At 42.6% G+C, this 23,146-nt stretch overlaps 1 pseudogene; it reads left to right on the top strand.

Moving 5' to 3' along the window:
* The first annotated feature begins 5,873 nt into the window (after window positions 1-5,873).
* On the top strand, window positions 5,874-6,902 carry LOC119532699 (annotated as a pseudogene).
* Window positions 6,903-23,146: the final 16,244 nt, after the last annotated feature.

Here is a 23,146-nt window from a genome sequence, read left to right as displayed (position 1 = left end):
GATGAAAAACACAATGGAGACATACAACAGATTTGAAGTGGCAGGAGAAAGAATTAGTGAACTAGAAGACAGGACATACACAATCCTACACACTAAAGAAGAGATAGGGAAAAGAATGGAAAAATACCAGCAGGGTCTCAGGGAAATGAATGACAACAAAAAGTGAATGAATATGTGTGTTATGGGTGTCCCAGAAGGAAAGAGGTAAAAGGAACAGAAATAATGATGGAGTAAATAATCACTGAAAATTTCCCAACTCTTATGAAGGACATAAAATTACAGGTTCAGGAAGTGAAGTATACCCCAAACAGAATAGATTCAAATAGAACTGCTCCAAGACACTTACTAATCAGATTGTCAAATGTCAAAGGCAAAGAGAATTCTGAAAGCAGGATACAATGGTGGCTCAAAAACACTAAGTGTGGCTCTCAGCAGAAACCATGGAGGCAAAAAGTCAGTGGTATTATGTACTTAAGATACTGAATGACAGAAACTTCCAGTCAAGAATTCTATACCTTGCAAAGGTGTCCTTCAAAAATTAGGGAGAGAGACAGTGGGGCAAGATGGTGACATAGAAAGGTGTGGAATTTAGTTAGTCCTCTAGAGCAACTAGTAAATAGCCAGGAACAAGTAGTAAATAGTCTGGAAAATCTTTTGGGGGACATCTGTGACTGTTCACACATTGTACACCAGCCTGGAATGGGAGGTTTGGCTGAGATTGCTGCATAAAAGCTGTAAGTAAAAACTGCAGAACAAGCACCCCTCCCCCCACCCCCAGCACAGCAGGCTAAGCTGCAAAACTTCACTCTGGGAGAAAGAAGCTGTCCCTGCTGGGAGCAAGCAAATATAGCTCAATCAAGATCCAATTGCGGTTTTAGTCAACAAATGTGAACTACTGAATACAAGCTACAAGCACTGGTAAACACCCAACAAGCAGCAGAGTACCCTGAGGCACTCCCAGTGGAAAGGGGGTGTGGCTGATGGAAAAAAAATACAGAGGCTTTTGGAGACAGCTGGCCTTAGAATACTGGAAAATGGTGGTGTCCAAAGTAAAGGAGTAGAGAGGACTGGGTACTATTTCTAGCCAACAGGTGAAACTGGGGGACCAGGGACTGACTCTGAAAAGGAGCTTTCTCTCTTCCTTCTTTTTTTCTCTCAATCCAAATAGCTCAGTGGAGAAAGCCTCAGGCATTTTTAGTTCTAAATGCTGACCCAGGCAAGGGTGGAGTTAACAGAGTCAGAGAGACAAAGGAGTAATTCAAGTGTAGAAGATTACTCCTTGGGTGGTGTATCTTCCCTAAGAAGAGGGGAGCAGATCCCAGCTCAAGTGGCTGCCCTCCCTTCAAAACTCAGACCCCAGGGCCTGAGGGAAAACAATCAAACCAGAAGCAACTTAACTTGGCTTCTGACACCCTCAGTCTCTGGCCAGGACATGGTCTGCTGAGAATTAAAGAGACCACACCTCTTTACAGTAAGAAGTGATGGATGACAGGTGCCACCTGCTGGGAAGGATAGAAAAAGCATAGTGTCTAGAGGCCTCACAGGAAAGACTGTCAATCTTTTAGGACTCACCCTGAGGGAAACATTACACTGAATACAGTCTTCTCCTGGGACCTGAGCCTCTCTGGTCTGGGAAAATCTGATTGGTGTAATCAAGTAAACCAGATGCCTAGAAAACAGAAAACTACAAATCACATTAGGAAAAATGAAGCTATAACCCAGTCAAAGGAAAAAAATTACACTTCAACAGAGATACAGGAATTGAAACAACTAATTAAAGATCTTCAAATAAATATGATAAATCAATTCAAAAACTGATTCAACGAGTTGAGGGAAGATATGGAAAAAGAGGTGAAGGATATAAAGAAAACATTGGACAAACATAAGGAGGAACTTGAAAGTTTGAAAAAACAATTGGCAGAACTTATGGAAATGAAAGGCACAACACAAGAGAAGAAAAACACAATGGAAACACACAACAGCATATTTCAAGAGGCAGAAGAAAACATTCATGAACTGGGGAACAGTTCCCTATCCTGGGGGACCTGATAGGGAAAAGAATAGAAAAATATGAGCAACATCTCAGGGAATTGAGTGACAACAGGAAGCACACGAATGCATATGTCATGGGTGTTCCAGAAGGAGAAGAGAAGGGAAAAGAGGCAGAAACAATAATGGAGGAAATAATCACTGAAAATTTCTCATCTCTGATGAAAGACATAAAGTTATAGAGCCAAGAAACACAGCATACCCCAGACAGAATAGATCTATGCCAAGACACTTAATAATCAGATTATCAAACATCAAGACGAAGAGAGATTCCTGAAAGTAGCAAGAGAAAAGCAATCCATCACGTACAATAGAAGCTCAATAAGACTATATGCAGATTTCTCAGTAGAAACCATGAAGGCAATAAGGCAGTGGTGTAATATATGTAAGATACTGAAAGAGTAAAACCACAAACCAAGAATTTTATATCTGGCAAAACTATCCTTCAAATATGAGGGAGAGTTTAAAATATTCTCTGAGAAACAGACAGTGAGAGAGTTTGTGAACAAGATACCTGCACTGCCAGAAATACTAAAGTGAGTACTGCAGACAGATAGGAAAACACAGGAGTGAGAGGCTTGAGACACACTTTTGTGTGGTGATAGCACAATAATGTAAGTACACTGAACAAAGATAAGTGTTAGTATGGTTGAAAGAGGAAGGTTAGGGGTATGTGGGACACCAGAAGGAAAGAGGGAAGACAAAGATGGATAGCATAACTCAGTGAAACTTAGAACAGTCAACAATTGTGATAAAATGTACAAATGTTTTTATACGAGCAAGAACAAATGAATGTCAACCTTGCAAGGTGTTAAAAATGGGGTGGTATTGGGGAAAAAATACAACCAATGCAAACTAGACTCTATAGCTAAACATTGTATTATGCTACCTTCAATATAATAAAGCTAATACATCAAAGCTAAATGCCTGTAAGATGGGGATATAAGGGATGGATATGGGATTCTTGGCATTGGTGTGGTCTGACTTTTTTATTGTATGTTATTTTCATTTTATCTTCTCTTTTGTTGCTTTTTAGCAGTCTTTTATTTTTTCTTCTGTCTTTCTACATTTTTTTACCCTCACTCTTTCTTTGTGGAAGAAATGGAAATGTCATTATAATAGACAGCGGTGGTGGTGGTGAATGCATAAATAAATGATTATACAGGGAAGCATTGATTGTTTACTTAGGATGGAATGTATGGTGCATGAATAAAACTGTCTTAAAAAAACAGGTTGATGGATGAAACTTGAGGACATTATATTGAATGAAATAAGTCAGACACAAAAGGACAAATATTGTATGATCTCACTGATATGAACTAATTATAATATGTAACCTCATAGACATGAAATATAGGTTACCAGGATATAGAATGAGGATAAAGAATGGGGAGCAGTTGCTTAATATGTGCAGAATGCCTAACTAGAACATAAGCATTTGGAAATGGACAGAAGTGATGGTAACAAATTATTGTCAGAATAACTAACAGTGCTGAATGGTGTGTGAATGTGGTGGAAAGGCAGTCTGGAGTCATGTATGTCACCAGAAGAACAGTTGGAGATTAAAACATGGGAATATATAACACAATGAATCTTGTGGTGGATAATGTCCATCATTAACTGTACAAATATTGGAAATTTCTTTCGTGAAGTAGAACAAATGTATGAAACAATTACTAGAGGTTAATAATAGAGGGGAATATGGGGAAAATGTACCTATTGCAAACTATGTACTACAGTTAGTGATATTTTAATATTTCATCAACAGTAACAAATGTACTATACCAATATTATGAGTCAATAATTGAGGGAGTTTAGGGGCATGGGAGGATTTGAGTTTTCTTTTTATTCTTATTTCTTTTCTAGAGTAATGAAAATGTTCTAAAATTGAAAAAAAAATTGTGGTGATGAATGCAAAGTTATATAATGGTACTACAAACAATTGATTGTACACTTTGGATGATAGTATGGTATGTGAATAATCTCAATAAAATTGAATTTAAAAAAATGAGGTAGAGTTTAAAATATTTTCAAATAAACAGGCACTATAAGAGTTTTTGAACAAGAGACCTGTTCTACAAGAAATACTAAAGGGAGCATTACAGGCAGATAGGAGAATACAGGAGAGAGAGGTTTGGAGAAGAGTGGAGAAATGAAGATTAGCAGTCCAGGTAACTAAAAAGGTAAGAAGAAAGGAAAAAAGAAGATAAGACATATAAAATCCAAAAGAATAAATGGTTGAAGAAAGTACTACCTTTACAGTAATAATATTAAATTTTAATAGATTAAACTCCCTGTGCTGGTTTGGATGTATTGTGGCCCTCGAAATGCCATTTTCTTTGATGCAACCTTGGGGGGGGGGGCAGATTGATTAATCTTTTTGGTTAGGGTGTGACCTTTTGATTGGCTGTTTCCCTGGAGATCATATCCATCCAACTGTGGGTGATGACTCAGATTGGATAATTTCCATGGAGGTGTTGCCCACCCATTCAGGGTGGGTCTGAATTAGATGACTGGAGCCATATAAATGAGCTGACAGAAGGAACAGAGAACAGCTGTGAGTGACATTCTGGAGAGCAACTGAGAGAGACATTTTGAAGATGGCTGTTGAAAGCAGACTTTTGATCCAGAGAAGATAAGAGAGGACAAACGTCCCAAGAGCAACATTTTGAAGAACCCACAGGAACTGAGAGAGCAGCTAGAACACAACCTGGGATCAGCAGATGCCAGCCATGCGCCTTCCCAGCTAACAGAGGTTTATAGGTGCCATTGGCCATCCTTCAATGAAGGTACACTGTTGCCTTGGACACTTTATGACCTTAAGACTGTAACTTTGTAACCAAATAAACCCCCTTTATAAAAGCCAATACATTTCTGGTGTTTTGCATTCTGGCAGCATTAGCAAACCACAACACTCCCCAATTAAAAGACCTAAATTGGCAGAATAGAAGGGGAAAAAAAACAGCAAACCAACAGACAAACCCGGCTCTATCTATGCTATCTACAAGAGACTCACTTAAGACCCAAGGACAAAAACAGGTTGAAAGTGAAAGGTTGGAAAAAGATATTTCATGCAACCAACAAGCAGTCAATAGCTGAGTTAGCTATACTGATATCAGGCAAATTAGACTCCATGTGTAAAACTGTTAAAAGAGACAAAGAAGGACCCTATGTATTAATAAAAGGGACAATCCAACAAGAAGACATAACAGAGCCCCGCCCCGCATGTGCGGAGGCAGCCTCCGCTCCTCCCGCCCAGCCACGCCACAGTCTTGTCCCGCCCGGCTCAATGGGAGAAGTAAGCAGCCCGGGCGCAGTCTGCAGCAGCGGCGGGGCCGGTGCTAAGGACGCAGGGCCGAGGGCAGCGCCGGTCGCGGGGATAAGGTACTTGGCAGCGAGCCAGGTCTGAGCTTCATCACCATGGACCTGAACCTGGTGAAGATGATGGAGATTGAGTACATGCAGCTGCAGCACGTCCTCTACTCACACATGGAGGTGCAGACAATGGACAGAGAACTCAAGAGGCGCCTGAACTCGGCCTTTTTTGCGGTGGCGGGCGGTGAGGCTTGGGAGCGCCTTAGGCGCAGCCTAGCTGGCCGGCCGCAAGCATACCCTGTTCTGTGGATGCTGGCGCTGGCCCCCGACAGTGGCTTTACGGGCTCCAACCTGTGCCTGGGCCACATCGACTTCCAGGAGCAGCACTTGATGCTGCTGAGTGAGGTCAGCTTGCCTGTGGCCGAAACGATCGGGCCGAGAAGATGCTGAGCGGTAAGGGTGGCGGTGGCGCAGAGGCGGCGGCGGCGGCAGGTGCTGCCCGGTGCAAGATGGCCAACCGCACAAACAAGGAGAATGGGGCAGGTGACTGAAAACGCAAGGCCTGGGCCAAGTCCGCAGTGTGCGTTCGCCTGAAGTACCGCATCAACAGCATGCTGGCCGGCTGCCATGGGGCCCCAAGCCCCGCCCCATCCCCCCCAAGGCAGGCATTGAGCTCAAAAATTCTGTGACCCTTATTCGCCACACATCTGAATTAATGAATGCTCCTCTTCACCCGTAACACAACAAATGTACAGCGTTAGTGAAAAATAAAATTGCTGCCACAATGACCGCTGTGCAATTTACATACCCACTATATACTGCCAACGCTTGCTCTACTGGTGGAAATTCTAAACTTTCCACACTCACAGAGTTCTAGGAATTTGTTATATTCTTAATGCTGCTAAGCATCAGGACATTGGATTGCCTAGAGCATTTCTTTCTGTTATCAGCAAGAAATTGAATCCACCGAAGAGACTTTATGTAGTAGAAACAAAGCCCTTCCTGAGCAGGTTTGGATTAAAGTAGAAGAAGTGCTATGTAAACAAGAAATGAATAGAAGGAATTGGAGTAGAATATGTCAGTTGGACACAAATGTAGAGTGAAGAGCCCTTGGAGAAATTCACAACGTGGGCAAAGAATCCGCAGCTGCCCAAGGTGCTTGGCAGTCAATGGAGCCTTCACCGTCAAACCTGAGGAAGCTGAACCAGAGCAGCCCACAGGGAAGATGGTCTCAGGGCAGGGAGTGGCATAACTAACTGGAAAGAGATGGAAGGTGCAAAATCCTCATTTGCTGTGATAAGTTGAATCTTTTAGTCTTGTTCTGCAATGCAGAGATGGATAGGGCAACAACTCTTCAGTGGAGGGCAGCATTCCTGAAATACATTTAGGAGAGACATGGAGATTCTCTTATAAAGAAATTTGAGAGTGTGTTCTGTGGTAAAACTGGCCAAAGGCTAAAGTTGACCAGACCAGACTCATTGGTGGTGTGTCCTGCACAGGAAAGCCTACAGAAAAGCCCACCTATGTAGATAAAGTGATTGAACTGAACACTAATTCCTGTGAAGTGAGCATCTCTCCCATCATGATCCATAAACATTTCTGCAATCCTGGAACTCTGCTCTGTAAGTCAGACCTTAAATTGGCAAGTTTTAAGTTGAAGGGGCTCCAGTAGGGACTTTGAAAGCACATTTAAAAAAAGTATCTGTCTAAAGCAAAGCATGTGTCCATTAGTGTCCTCGTAGACCATTTGGGGTTGAAGGCATCTTGATGAAAATTAAGTAACTTTTCAATTCCATCATGTTTGCTTAATGTTAGAGCTTTAAATTTAACACCCTTTGTAATTTGTTTAGTCATAAAAGTTACATTACTTTTTACTTACTTTATTTACATTGTAAATATGCCCACTTAGCAATTGGAACAAGTTAAATTATTAACTAGAAGTAGTTTGAAATTTCATTTAATTGCAGTTGTAGCTATAATCCCTCTTGTAACTATTTCCAATCATATGGTACTGTATTGCAAAATGCAGTACTATTTTAACTTTCTTGCTAGAAACTGAAATAACTGGAATAACTGGAACCAAAATAAAAAGAAGATATAACAATCATAAATATCTATGCACTAAGCCAGAGTGCCCCAAAGTACATGTGGCAAACACTGACGGCACTGAAGTGAGAAGTAGACACTCACTTGGAGATGTCAATATACCACTTTCATCAATGGATAGAACATCTAGGCTGAAGATCAACAAGGAAACAGATTTTGAAAAATATGATAAATGAACTAGACTGAACAGATATTTAGAGAACATTGCACTCAACATTAACAGGATATACATTTTTCTCAAGTGAGCATGAATCATTCTCCAGGATACACCACATGTTGGGTCACAAGGCAAATCTCAATGAATTTAAAAACATTTAAATTATAGAAAACATTTTCTCAGTTCATAATGGAATGTGATTGGAAATCAATAACAGGCAGAAAGCTGGAAAATTCATAAATATAGGTAGGCTACACAACACACACTTAAACAACCAGTGGGTCAAGGAAAAAATTACAAGAGAAATCAGTAAATACCTCAAGGCAAATGAAAATGAGAACACTATATATCAAAACTTATGAGATGCAGCAAAGACAGTGCTGAGAGGGTAATTTATAGTTTTAAAAGCCTATAACAAAAATAAATAGAACAAATTGAGGACTGCTCACCTGGAAGAACCAGAGAAAGAACAGCAAACTAACCCCAAAGCAAACAGAAGGAAAGAGATCACAAAAATTAGAGCAGAAATAAATGAAATTGAGAAAACAATAATAATAGAGATAATCAACAAAACCAGAAGTTGTTTTTTAAAAAAAATCAATAAAATCAATGGACCCTTAGTTCGAATGACAAAGGGAAAAAAAACAAAGGATGCAAACAAATAAAATCAGAAATGGGAGGGTGGCATAACTACTGATCCTGAAGTTATAAAGGAGATAATGAGAAGATACAATGAACAACCATATGCTAACACAGTAGACAACTTAAATGAAATGGACAACTTCCTAGAAGAGCATGAACAACTAATACTGATGAGAAGGAATGGCAGACCTCAACAACCAATAGTAAGTAAAGAGACTGAATCAGTCATCAAAACACTCCACAAACAGAAAAGTACAGGACAAGATGGTTTCATATGTGAATTCTACCAAGCATTCAAGAAAGAATTAGTACCAATTACTGCTCAAACTCATCAAAAAAATGACAGAAGGGAAAACTTCCTAACTCATTCTATGAAGCCAACATCATGCTAATACCAAAGCCAAAGGTACTACAAGAAAAGAAAATTACAGACCACTCTCTTTAGTGAAAAAATCCTCAACAAAATACTAGCAAAATGAAACTAGCAGCACATTAAAAGAATTATACACCATTATCAGGTGGATTTTATTCCAGGTATGCAAGGATGGATCAACACAATAAAATCAATTAACATAATACACTATATCAATAAATTAAAGAGGAAAAACCACATGATCATGTTGAAAGATAGATATACCAACCAATGGATTTGAATGGTGTGTTAAGAAATAGACCTTCTCATCTAAGAACAATTGATCTTTGATAAGGTGGTCAAGTTTAGTCAACTGGGTCAGAGCAGCCTCTTCACCATATGGTACCTAGAGAAATGGATATCCATATCCACAAGAATGAAAAAGGACCCCTATCTCACACCTTATACAAAATTAACTCAAAATGGATCAAAGACTTAAACATTGGTGCTAAGGCCATAAGACTGTTAGAATAAAATGTAGGGAAATGTCTTAAAGATTTTGTGATAGGATTTGGTTTCCTAAACCTTACACCCAAAGCAGGAGTAATGAAAGAAGATATAGATAAATGGAATCTCCCCAAAATTGAATACTTTTGCACATCAAAGACTTTGTCAGTAAAGTAAAAAGGCAGCCTATGCAATGGTAGACAATATTTGGAAACCACAAATCAGAGAAGGGTTTAATATCCAGAATATATAAAGAGCTCCTAAAACTCAACAACTAAAAGACAAACAACCCAATTAAAAATGGGTAATAAATGTGTACACTTTTCTGAAGAGGAAATACAAATGACTCAAAAAGTTATTAAAAGTAGCTCAAGTTTACTATGTTAGGAAATGCAAATCAAAACCACAATCAGATACCATCTAACACCTTGTAGAATGACCATTATCAAAATAACAGAAAGCTACAAGTGTTGGAGAAGATGTGGAGAAAGAAGTTCACTTAATCACTTTGGGAATATAGAATGATGCTACTGCTCTGGAAGGCAGTGTGGTGGTTCCTCAGGAAGCTAAGAATAAAATTGCTATATGATACAGCAATCACTTTACTAGGTATATACTCAGAGGAACTGAAGGCTAGGACACAAATGGACATTTGTTAACTGATGTTTTAGTGGCATTATTCATTATTGTCAAGAAATGGAAACAGCCAAAATGTCCATCAATGGATGAGTGGATAAACAAACTGTGGTATATGTGTATGATGGGCTATTACACAACTGTAAAACAGAAAAAAGTCATGATGCATGCAATAACGTGGATGAACCTGGAAGACATTATGTTGAGTGAAATCAGTGAGAAACAAAACAACAAATACTGTATCATCTCACTAGATGAACTATAATGAGCAAACTCTGAGAGTTAAAGTTAAGAACACAGGTTATCAGGAGATATAAGGAGGGTAGAGATAGGACATTTGATGATCAAGGAGTACAGAATGTTCAACAGGACTGATTGTAAAGACACAGAAATGGATAGCACAGTACTATCTGATAGTAGCACAATATTGTAAGTGTAATGACAGAGGTGAGTGAGGAAGGCTAGGGGCATGTATGACACCAGAAGGCAAGATAGAGGATAAAACCTGGGACTGTATAACTTAGAAAAAGTAGAGTAGACAATGATGAATTTCCAACTTTGAACCCTGCTGTTTTTTTTTGAAAACTTGTGGTTTTGTCTTTCTCAAGACAGTCTGTTGTAGCTAGCTATTCCACACAGAACAATGTATAGACAACTGCAGTGTAGTCAAGCAAGTGAGCAACATTTCCCCACATCAAAGAAGCAGGCCACCCCATGATTACCCCCAAAGACCTGATTTCTCTTTCTCAAGACAGTCTGCTGTAGCTGACTGTACCATACCTAATTGCCAGCCAGTTGCAGCACAGTCGAACAGGTGGGAGACCCCTCCCCACATCAAGGAAGGATGCCACCCTGGACTCCCTTCCCAGGACTCAGACCCCTTATGGCTTGGTGACCCTTTGGCCCTTCAGGCTGGCACACCAATTGTTCCAACCCAGCTTAGCACTAAGACTGAAGAACACACCAGGCATGGAAGTCGGCATGGGTCTCACTTCAGGAAATGATGGTCTCACTGTCATGGCCAGCTGTGGAAAGTGAACCATGTGAAAAAAAAGTGTCAAGGGGGATGCTTATAAAGGTTTGTGACAATGGATTTTCTTGCAAGATTTGGTTACAACAAGGTCTCCCAAGATTTTGTTACTAACAGTGATCAGAGGAAGGAACTTTTAATGCTGCCCCCCTGGGGGAGAGGGGCCTGTTGCCTGGTCATGTAGGTGGCTGCGTGCATCTAATAATGGAGGAGAGAGCAGGGCCTTGGGCCCTGGGTCCTCACAGATTGTATTAGTTATGGTTCTCTAAGGAAACAGAATCAACAAGAGATATCTATAAATATAAGATTTATAAGTGCCTCATGCAACTGTGGGTGTGAATGAGTCCAAATTCCATATGGCAGGCAGCAGACTGGCAACTCCAATGAAGACGTCCAATGAACTCCTCAGGCAGCAAACTGGCAACTTTGATGAACTCCTCAGGAAATTCTTCTCTGGTTAGCCAAAGAAATGAAGGTCCTCTATCTGCCTTACTTAAAGGTCTTTAATTGACTGGATTAAATCCAGCTGTTTGCATTCTCTCATTGTGGAAGACACACCCTTTGTTGACATAATCAATCACAGCTGCAGCCAATGGACTGATGATTTAATAAATCAGCCTTCTGGTGTAGTAATCGTTAGGGCAGGGCTTGCTTGACCAGACACCTGGGTACCATCACCTGGCCAAGTTGACACTTGAACCCAACCATCACACAGATGATGACTAAATGCAGAATTATAAGAAAGTTTTTACATGATGGAGAACAAGTGAAGGTCAGCTTTGCAAGATGTTGAAAATGGGATGGTATATGGGAAAAATTACAATCAAAGCAAATGTGGGCCTATAGTTAGCAGTAACACTTTAATATTCCTCCATTAATTGTAACAAAGGCAATATACAAAAGCTAAATGTCAACAAAGGGGGATATAAGGGAGGGGTATGGGATTCTTGTTGTTTTTATTTCTCCTTTTTTAAATTTTATTTTTAAAATTCTTTGTTCTTTTATTTTTTCCACTTCTTTTTTTGTGGAAGAAATGGAAAAGTTCTTATATAAATTGTGGTGATGAAAACATAGCTATGTGGTTATATAGGGAGATAGATTGTTCACTTAGGATGGATTGCATGGTGTATGAATAAAGCTGTTTAAAAAATAAACAGAAAAATACAAGTGCTGGAGAAGATGCAGAGAGAGAGTTACACCTATTCACTGTTGGTAGGGAAGTAGAACAGTGCAGCCCATCTGGAGGGCAGTGTGGTGGTTCCACAGAAGGCTAAGTATAGGGTTGCCATATGATCCTGCAATCCAGTTATTGGGTGTATACTTGGAAGAAATGAAGGCAGGGACATGAATGGGCATTTGCACACTGGTGTTTATAGTGGCAGTATTCACAATTTACAATGAAGGAATGCAGCCTAAGGGCACATTTACAGGTGAAAAGAAGGGCAAACTGTGCTGTATACATACAATGGAATATTGAGTGTCTGCAAGAAGGAATAAAGTTGTGAAGCATGCAACTAAGTGAATGAAACTTGAGGACATTATGTTGAGTGAAATAAGCCAGAAACTAAAGGACAAATATTGTAAGGCCTCACTAATTTTAATGAGCAGTGAGCAAATTCTGAGAATTGAATTCAAAATCACAGGTTAACAGTGGATAGAATGTGAGCAGATATTGGGAATCAATGATGTAGGAGTACAGTATGTTCAATAAGGCTTATTGGCAAGGTCCATAGATTGTAAGCTATTAAAGCAGTCACATCCATTCCTGAGTTTTAACTGTTATTTAAGAGATATTTATTTGTGTAAAATTTATATTCTCTGTAGCACACCATGTTAACCTGTACAGTGAGTTTATTTGAACAATATAGGTACATGGAACCTAGAATAGGGAATGAGATCTTGTTATTCTATACAGGTTAATGTAATACTCTAATACATATCAGAATATTTGGGACAGAAAATAAATTATTTGCAAAGTCCCCTTGAGGGACTGGGGTAAAAATGTGGAAATATTAAACTTCCCCACCTGGGAATTCCTGATATTCTCACCAGCATTAGGGACTCCCCCCTTTAATAAGTCAAGCTGTCAATCTTGGGACTTGACCTTAAGAAACTCATTCCTGAAAAGGAGAAGCTAAGCCTACTTATAATTCTGCCTGAGTCACCCACAGAGTATCTCATGTTTGCTCAAATGTGGCCTGTTTCTCTCAGCCAACTCTGTGAATAAACACTACTCTCCCCATTATGTGGGACTTGACTTCCAGGGCTGTAAGTCCTTCTGGCAATGTAGAACATGACTGCCAGGGATGAGACTGGCCCTGGCATCATGGGATTGAGAATGCCATCTTGACCAAAAGTGGGAAAAGAAATGAAACAAAATAAAGTTTCAGTGGCTAAGAGATTTCAACTAGAGTTGAAAGATCATTCTGGAGGTCATTCTCATGCATTACATAGATAGTCCTTTTTAGTTTCTAGTTTATTAGAATAGCCAGATGGTAATAACTAAATCTTTTGAGCTATAATCCAGTATACTTGATTATTTTTGATGATCATATAAATATATAACTTTTATCATGTGATCATGGGACAGTAAAAACTTTGAGACTGACACTTCCGGGATCCAGTGTATGAGTAGATGAGTAATAAAAATAAAGACAAAAGATAAAAATAAGTAATGGGGGGGGGTGAGGTATAGGATGTTTTGGGTACTCTTTTTTATTTTATTATTAATATCTTTGGAGTAAATAAAATGTTCTAAAATTGATTGTGGTGATGAATGCACAACTATATGATGATGCTGAGAGTCATTTATTGGGTGCTTTGGATGGGCTCTGTGGTGCATGAATATATCTCAATAAAATTGCATTTACAAAAAGATGAATGGCAGAAAATTTCCAGCCTGACCTTCCTGAGAATTGAATGAATTCAGATTGTAGGGGCAGAGGGAATGCTGATGTTCTGGCTGTGTCTGATGTGTTTACAGCTGGCTGTGTCTGATGTGTTTACAGGTCTTTGTTATGTGACAAAAATAAACAGACTTCAAACTGCATTCTGGTGAATCTGCAAACATTGCCAGGATTGAGTGGGGCAGCCAGCTCTTTGCTGGAAATTCCATAAAGACCAGGAATTCAGGTGGCTGCTGAGGCAATGAAAGACTAGAAGTGCCTCACACCTCTCAGCCTCCTCTGAGCAGCCTAGCAGCCTATCTCTGATGCACCTCCCCTGGTCTAGTATAGAACTTTGTGAGGTCAATTAATATAAATTTTGCCAGGGACATCAGCTGGAGGGGTCAATTAATTTAAAATAAAGAATTAGGTCTCCTGAGGGCTGGGGCATCTGCAGCTGAGGAGAGAGTCAAGGAGACAGTATGAATGGTGCATCAGAAGCTGGGGCTTCCTCATTTTAAAATTTTATGTGGGGGAGGAGTCTCCTCCAGGCTCCTCCACTTGCTAATGATACCCTGGAGAAAGCAACACATCAGTCTCCCAGCACTAAAAGCTTCTTCCATCATAGATGGCTAGGATCTTTCTAAAATGGAAAGATTCAGTACCAAGAGGTTTGTGAACTATTCCCCAGTTTTCTGCAGAGCACAAACTTTTTCTCAGAAACAGTGCTGAGAATGAAAGTTGTTCCTTGTGCCACACCAGCCACTCCATGGGAGGGGCAGGTCACAGAATAGACAAGAGAAGAGGACACCAGGTGTTTCTGCATAAGCAGCTGAGCTGTGTTGAGGAACAGCTCAGAGGAAGCAGAGGCAGCTTTGGCAATCATAGGCCATATCCTTGGACTTCAGCTTCTTCCATGTGAATACCACCCCAGTCACTCCCAAGACTTCAGGCCACGTCAGGGAAGGCTGAGGTTCTAAGCCATGAAAACCACTCATGGGGGAGACTGAGGTGTGCCCTGGGCCCTCCTCACTCAGGAAGGAAGCAGCTGCCCCAGGGGAAGTAGAGGGCATGCAGCAAGCAGTGGGCTGCCCTCTGTCTCCACTGGCCATTCACCATGACCTGTGTCCACAGCATCTCTTATTTTGCAGATGCCACAAGAAAATCAGGAAGGTCCACAGTCCCACCATGAAGACCACACAATTATTCAGTGAGGGCATGGCCCCTATGCCCACACCATCATTTGCTGCTATGTGAGGCCCCTGCCAGGTGCTCTGACCCTCCCTGTGCACATCTGTCCCATCTCTTGCAAGCACCTGCAACATTCATGTTCACAGATGAACACAGACACTCCAAATGTAAGGGTCACACATTTCTTCTGTGCATGTGGACCAACTCTGGACCCTGATCAAATGGTCCAAACACAAAAACCATCGGGAGATGGTGGAAACATAAACAGTAATGATTTGTGATGAGCCTGTAAAAGAAAAATCAGAGTTGAGTTTGGAGAATACGGCATTTTATTTGGAACACCAAAGTTTTGCTGCAGCAAAGGAAGCCAGAACAGAAGTAACATCAGGGTTCTAGGGATGGCAAAGAATTTTTATGACATAGAAAGTTAGCTTGATTCCTATTGATTGGACAAGGGTTTGTCTCTCTTATAGGGGCATATTTAGGGCAGCTGTACTTCATTTTTTGGTTTTATTTTTGTTTGTTTTTATTGTGGCAGGTTGACTTTGTTTTTTTATTGTATCAAAGATAATGAACTAGGGGCTTGATTGGCTATCTACATCAGCTGCCTTGGTGGGGATAGCAAATTTCAAAGAGGAAACTCAACAAGGCCTGTTTTTTGTTGTTTTTTGTTTTTGTTTTGCTTTTTGTTTATTTGTTTTGTCTCTGCCAGGTTTTCTCCTATACAATTTTATCAAGACTGGGGGACAGCTGTTACTTTTAGATATAATAACCCAGGAGTTATATTTTTTAAGGTGTCTTTGTCTCTTAAGTACCCTTTTTATGGATAAAATCATAGTATGTATTGAACTTTTTAAAAATAAACCAGCAGGGGAGTAGGAAGAGAAAAGGTTTAGACAAAAGGATGTTGAACATCTATTAATAACTTGCTGAAGTATAATGAGTACATAGGGATTCATTATACTACTTGATGTGATTTTATGTATGTTTGAAAATTTCCAAAATTAAAATGTTTATTTATGCTGAAGACTTATCTCCTGCCTAGACCTGCTTATCTCTATGGGATCCCATCCTGGTCACTTGCACCAACTTCCAGCAGCACCTTATGTCTAGATGGGAGACTTTGTTCTTCCTGACACCTACTCTGGCACTAACCAGGTCCCACGTCTGGATGGGAGGCTCTCTTCCCAGACCCACATATGTCCGTGTCCTAATCCTGAGAACTTGTAAATATGCTACCTTACATGGGAAGAGGGACCTTGCAGATATGATTTGGTTAAAGATCTCGATGTGGGGAGTTTACTCTTGGTTATCCAGGTGGGTCCAGTGTAATCACAAGGGGCCTTATAAGAGGAGGCAGGGTGTCACAGTCAGGTGTGGGGAGGGAATTCGAGTACAGAAGCAGATATTGGCATCATGTGCTTTGAAGATGGAGGAAGGGGTCATAAACCAATGAATATGGCAACTTTGCTAAGCTGGAGAAGCAAATCAATGGATTCTTCACTCAGAACATCCAGAGGAAAGAAGTTCTGCCGACATCTTGACTTTAGCCCCTTATGTCTCATTTTGTACTTCTGAACTCCAGAAGTGTAAGAGAATAAATTTGTGTTTTGCTTTAAGCCACAAATATGGTGGTAATTTGTTACAGCCATAACAGGAAACTGATATAGTAACTTCTTAGTTTCTTACAGAGTATTTATACAGAAATGGATAGTGGTGATGGCAGCACAACACTGTGAATGTAATTATTACCACTGAATTGTACCCCAAAAAGTGGTTAAAAGGAGAAAGTTTGGGTTGTATATATATTACCATAATAAAAAATTACAAAATGTTCCCCAAGACAACTACAGATCCATCAAGAAAAGGCAGAAGACTTACTTGCACAAGGGGCTCATGAACAACTTCTAATCAAGTACTGACTAATGATGGTGTTCCCTCACCCAGAGGTAGTTTCCAGGAAGCCAGGATTAAATACACAGTCACACATACTCTTGGAAGTGTTGAAGTCTATGTGCACATCCAAACCTAGGCCCTATGAGGAGTGAGCACAGAGGGAAGACTAAGCTATTGTACATGAACTTGGAGAAAAATAATAAACTCTATGAACAGTAATAGCAGTCTCAGAAAATTTTCCCTTTCTTAAATGGACACCAGTGTATCATACATATGCTTCTCAATCTTTCTGAAGTTAATTTAACTTCCAGACTGGAGACCACTTAATAATTAGTTACCTTTCAAATTTTACAGGGCACACAATATTTTGGAGATACAGTAATTCACTTTGATGGACTCACAGACTCATGGGAGATATGGAGCACACAATTAACCAATAGCCCCCAAAATAATACATGTAGTATTTGTACTTCTCATATGTGTTTCCAGCAAGGATCTCACTCCAGTTGTATGTGGTGGGTACATAAGGAATAATTGTTTTCTTCTTAAGGGTGAGGAAACACCAAGGCACCTGTAGTTCAAAAAGGAAGTTGGGGGAAAGGTGGAGCTAGAATCACTTTCCCAGCTCCACAACAATGGCTTCCTCTGTGATCTGTGGATCTATGCTGATGGCTAAATAGGTGTCCAGGAAAGCAAGTTGGGAACACACACAGAGATATAAGGTTCAATTCAGATGGAAAAGTTTAATCAGATAGCTTCCTGATGTTGGTTGAAAACTGGTTCCTGCACATTTATGCAGAAAAGAGTAAGAAGGAGCTGAAATCTGTGCTAATGATGTGTTAGGTAGATAGGAAATAAGAGGAAACTCAACCCAGACTGGCCTACACAATAGGGTATTTATTGTTTCTGTAATGAGAAACAGGAGGAAGTGTAGCTTGATCAAGGTTTGGAATCCCATTTCTCTGTGATTCCCTCTGTTTGTAACAACACAAGTTTATGAGCTTCTTTTATCGGCTGTCTTCTCTCTGGGTGGCAAAAGGGCTGCTAGCACTCACATCTGCATATCACATCCCATAGCAGAATAGTGGGCTTTTCTGCCCCCAGTAGAATCCCAGCTTCACTCTGATTGGGCCGACTTACAACATGTGCCTGTGCCTGCATAAGTCACTTGGTTCAGCCAGGGCTCTAAACTAGAGTTAAGGTGGCAGGTAGGGCATGAGCTAGAGCTGAGAGTGAAGGTGGGTCTCAGTCTTGAGCTGAGCATGCAGGCTTAAGCTAGAGATGAATGTGCAGGTGGGCTTAATTTAGAGCCAACCATACTGTGTAATTTTCCATACTGTGGAAACTTAAACTAGAGCTCATCTTGAAGACAGGGCTCCCTGTCTCAGCCAGGCCCCTTTCAATTCATTTCCAAGCCAGCAGCCAAAGTAATTCTGTTAAACCAAAGTCTGATCATGTTAGGACACTGCACAAAACCCTCTAAGGGCTGCCCCCTGCTCAGAGTGAAAGACAGAGTTAGTTCCCACTAGAATACACAAAGCCCCACAGATTCAGGTTCCCTCACAGCTCCTGTTCCAGGCATGGGACTCCTTGTCCTTCTTAGGACCTGCCAGGCACATGCTAGTAAAAGTCTGATTATCCAGGCAGGAGAACAGCAGGTGTAAAGGTCTCAGCAGGGCATGGTGCAGCCTGGGCTCAACTCTGCTTCTCAGAAAAGCCTCCCTGGATTCCTTAGCTACAATTTCACACACACTCAACACCACTTTCCACCATCCTTCCCTGCTTTGCTTTTCTCCATTTCAGCTGAATATTCTCATTTACTGTCTGCCTTCCCAACAGGAATGTAAGCTCCAGAAGGGCAAGGTTTTGTTCACAACCTGTGATATGTTCACAACCAAGAATACAACATCAATGGTAAATAATAGTTAAATGAATGAATAAAGGAAATAATGATAGAGCAACTGGTACATTCCCACTGAAATAAGAATGCATTTCTGGAATTATGATAAGACCCAAGGGCTCATGGAATTTGGTAAACAGACATTTGTTTTGTGTTCTTTTGTATATGTTTTTCTTTTTTTCAAATTCCAGACAGTAACTAGCACCAAACAAAATGTAAGCTTCCACTCTGGTTTCTTTCTCTCTCTTTTGGTGGTCAGGAGAATAAAAAGAGAATAAAAAGACCTCCCTTCAGGAAGTTTCATGGAATGAGGTGACTCAGGGTGGTAGGGCTCCTGTATTTCACAGGTGAGGAGACCATGGCCTAAGGGACCACATGGTTGGCCTGGAGACACAGCTTTTTGGGGGTGTGAGAGCTCATGCTGCCACCTACCACAGCCCCCAAAGGATTGAACCCACCTCACAGACACTGAGGCCAGTCCTGAAATGGCCAGGAACATGTCCATGGGAGACTTGCCTGATGCTTCAGGGAGCCCTGCAATGGGGAAGACTGCACAGACATGGGAGAGCCTACTGATGCTCCTGAAGTGCAGTGACAGCCCTGCCAACCAGCCCTCAGGACTGCTGTCATCTGCAACTCCCCAGCCAGCAGAAGCCCCAGGTGCAGGCCACCAGAGCTGACCAGCAGGACAGGTGGTAGAAAGGTGGGGTCCAGAGCAAAGTATAAATGTGGGACCCCAAGTTCAAAAAGCAAGCAAAGTACTATTAAGCCTGCTAAAATATAAAGCATTTTCCTTTGTCTTCAGTCTCTTTTGACCTGCCAGTTGCTTTTTATGTGCTATTTAATCTAGGGTTCCCTTAGGCACAGGATACATATGGGGTGAGGTCAGAACTTGCAGGCACTGTGATCCTGCCCTTGACTCTGAGCATGCAGGTGCATGGGCCACTGAGGTCCCCTCCTGAGAGCTAGAATGCTCTACCAGGGAAGTCAGGCCAGGCACCTCCTCATTCCAGGGGCCAGCAGGCCCAAACCATGGCAAATATGTAATGCCAAATGGCATTGCATCCACCATGCTGGGATGGACTCAGAACCTGGATCAGGGGTGGGCAAGGGGCTTTCTGTGCTTGGAAATCCTCTGGCCACACCATAGTCCTGCCAGGATGGGGCTGGGGTGATGTCACCATGATCCCTCCAAAGACACTGCATGTCACACAAGCCCAGCCCAGACCTCCTACAAGGGCAGCCAGGTAGGGCTTGACATCAGAAGGTGGAGAAGTGGGCAGCCAAGAACTGCACAGGGAAATGGGGCAGCAGGAGGCAGAGCAGCACATGGGGCATTATCCCATCAGACTTCACTACAAAGCACACTTTCAAAGACATAGCTAAGAATTTCCAGATGGTGACCACAGGACACCAAACATGAAAAATCAGGGTCCCTAAGACCACAGGCTGTGCCCATGAAGGCACCACATCTCTGTAGCACTCTGGAAGTGACAACAAAGAAGGTGATATCAAAGTGATTCTCAGGAGTCACTGCTGCCTCCAGGGCTCTTGAGGAAAGTGGAAGAGGAGGAAAAGGCATCTCATCTCCAAGAGAAGTCAACCCAACAGAGGCAAGTCTCTGATGTCCATTCTATATTTACAGGGTCTCAAAGGATCTTGGGCTGACTTCCAAAGTGAGGTGCAGGCAGGATGTAACTTCATGGAATCTCCTCCACACCCTCTCTACCCAGCTCAAGACCTCCTATGATGGGGTAAATGCAAGCCCCCAGTGACTCAAAACCTGGCCCCTGCTCAGTCTGGCTGAGGCTTGGGTTGCTTATCCCAGCCCATCAGTCTTCCAAGGAACTGAGATGGCCACTTGCTTGGAATACTTGGGCCCCTTCCCTACCATATCCCAGCTGCCCCAGGACCTTCTCCCTGGAGTCCATCAGGTAGGAGGCTCTGCTTCCAGGCTCCATGTTTGGGGATAGAGTCCACTCTGCTGCTGGAGTGGAAGTGCACTGGATCAGGTGTCACCATTGGAAGGTGAGAGGTGGGCAAAAGCTCTGCCAGCTAGGAAGCCATCCTTGTGGCTCAAGAGGAGCAGAAGTCAGTCAATCAGTTGACAGGTGGTGATGGGTGGGAGCAGGGGGCAAGCATCCACACCCTATACCTGAGCTGCCTCCAACTGCTGATATTTCCCACTGAGTTACTGAAAATGGCACCCCTGGTACCTGCAGCAGCTCCAGGCCTGGAGGATCCCATCCCTACCCAGGCTGCTGGGACTCACAGAGGTGCAGTGGGCAGCAGGTGGACCTGGACACCAGGGTGGGGGCAGCCAAACAGCCTCTGGACTGGGTTTACAGAATAAACAGGGCACAGGTAGATGGACAGGGTGGCAGGGAGAGAGTTGGGATGCTGGAGACTGGAGTCTACACCTGACAGTCAGGAAAGAGCACTGCTGGGCATGTGTGGATTTAGACTCTGCCCCCAAAATTTCCACAAGGAACCTAGGCAGTGAAGGACCAGGAGCCAAGAGCCTCCTCACTGTGCTCTGACTCACTGTCCATGTCAGGCCCTGGTGACATGGGATTCTACCTTGTCATTCCTCAGGCCTGGCCAATCCTCAGTGTAGGCTGCAGGCACCACACAGGGCTCTGGTCCCCATCCTCACACCTGATGGCCCAAATCTCTCTGGGTTATGGGTCCTGACAGCCCACCCCTGAGACACCCTCCCTGGGGAATCCTTCCCCATGGTGCCACCATCTCCTCCATCCTGCCTGTTCTCTCTACTTGAGAATCAGGAACTGTCCCACCTTTTATGGAGATATCCTCATAGCTCACAAGGTCACAACCTGGGAGGAGGAGAGGAACTGCACCCAGGGTGCCCACAGCAGTGCTTACTCCTGGTGCAGCAGGTTTCAAGACACACAAGCCCAGGACTAAGCCTGAGTCCCAGAAGTCAAGCAGAGGGAGACTGGGAATCCCCTGCAGAGTGGGAGGCACTGCTTGCTGGTCACCTGGCCTGGACATTGACCCAACCCCTCATGGAGCTCTGATTAGGCTTACCACGTGGTTTCCATGGTGACCATAAACAAATCTCAGAACTGCCCCAGCCAGTACAGTCTTGCATGGGACTGCTTCCTCCAATGTGAGGAGGTCCTGCACACATGCCCATATGTCAGGGAATGAAAAATAGAGACACTGAGCACAAGTGGGGTCAGGGCCTTGCTAAAAGCTACCTGTTTTAAAAGACATCCAGACTTGGTACTCTGCTGTAATTCCCTGTGCATATCCAGAACAGGTCAGCAGAGGGAACACCAGTATTCATGGGGCCCCATTCCCCACAGCTGGGGAAGAGGCCAGGAGCCTGAGGCCTCATTCCATCCTGATGCCCAGGGCTCATGGGATACATGCATGCATGGTGATAGGACTGGCCTTCATGCCTGGATGCTGTAGGGGCCAGTCTCTGTGCTCTCTTGATGACCCCACTGATGAGACCTCTGGGTTGCTTCACTTGTCCTCATTGTTCCCAATTTTGTGCCAAAAGATGAGTCTAAGTCTGGGGTGGGGTGGGAGGCCATAGGGTCAGATGGGGGCAGGGATGAAGTATAGTGATATGGTCAGGGTGTAGAATGTAGGAGGGGAGAAGGTGGTGATTGGGGTCTGAGAAGACAAAATCCAGGAGAACAGGAGTGACAATGTCAACTGAAAATTCACTGTGACATACTTGCAAGGCTGGGCTCTAGTTTGAACAAGCCTCAGAGGCTTTGCCTCTTACAGGGCCTTCCTGGAAGTGGCTAAAAACCCCTGGTATTGCTAGGACTGGCTTCTGTGGGTGATGACATCTTGGTTGGACTCACTGGTTGGATGAAACCTTTCTCCTTTGACAGGGCCAAGGACACTTCCTAAGGACCTTTCAAGTCAGCACTATTCCCCCTGTAGGTGAGCTCTGGGAGAGTCTAGCCTCAGGTGGCAATGACCCTGAGCTTTCCTGTAGAACCAGGAAGAGCAGACCATGCTCCTGTACCTCTGACCTGCATCTTTGTACTCTGGGAGAGTGCCATGGGATGAGTGTGTCATGCCTGGTTCTCAGTGAGACCTCCAGCCCCTAATGTCCTTTTCCTTCATCAGCTCTTCTTTTCTCCAAGAGAAGTAACCTAGGAGCAGGGAAGCATGGCTGCTGCCCCAGCGATGTTATGTTCTAGAGAAGCAGAATTTTCTCTGGAAAGAAAAAGGAAATTCTACCAACCTCCCAGTTTCCCAAGGGTTTTCATGTTTTCCTTGTGGACTTTCCTTCTCCACATATGGACAGCATGATTAGTGGTCTTCTCTGGCATTTCCTGCCAGGGATTGTGGGTGCAGGGAATGCTGGGGCCTTTTATGTCCTCCCTATTCCTCACATTTGTCTCTGGCAAGTCTCTGCATGTTCTGTGAGGATGAGCATTGCCTTCTTTCCAGAGAGAATTGTTAACACCTTTATTTTGGAAAGTATTTT

The sequence above is a fragment of the Choloepus didactylus genome, chromosome 4 (genome assembly GCF_015220235.1).
Source record: "Choloepus didactylus isolate mChoDid1 chromosome 4, mChoDid1.pri, whole genome shotgun sequence".
Lineage (NCBI taxonomy): Eukaryota > Metazoa > Chordata > Mammalia > Pilosa > Megalonychidae > Choloepus > Choloepus didactylus.
This window is presented reverse-complemented; position numbering and strand designations above follow the sequence as displayed.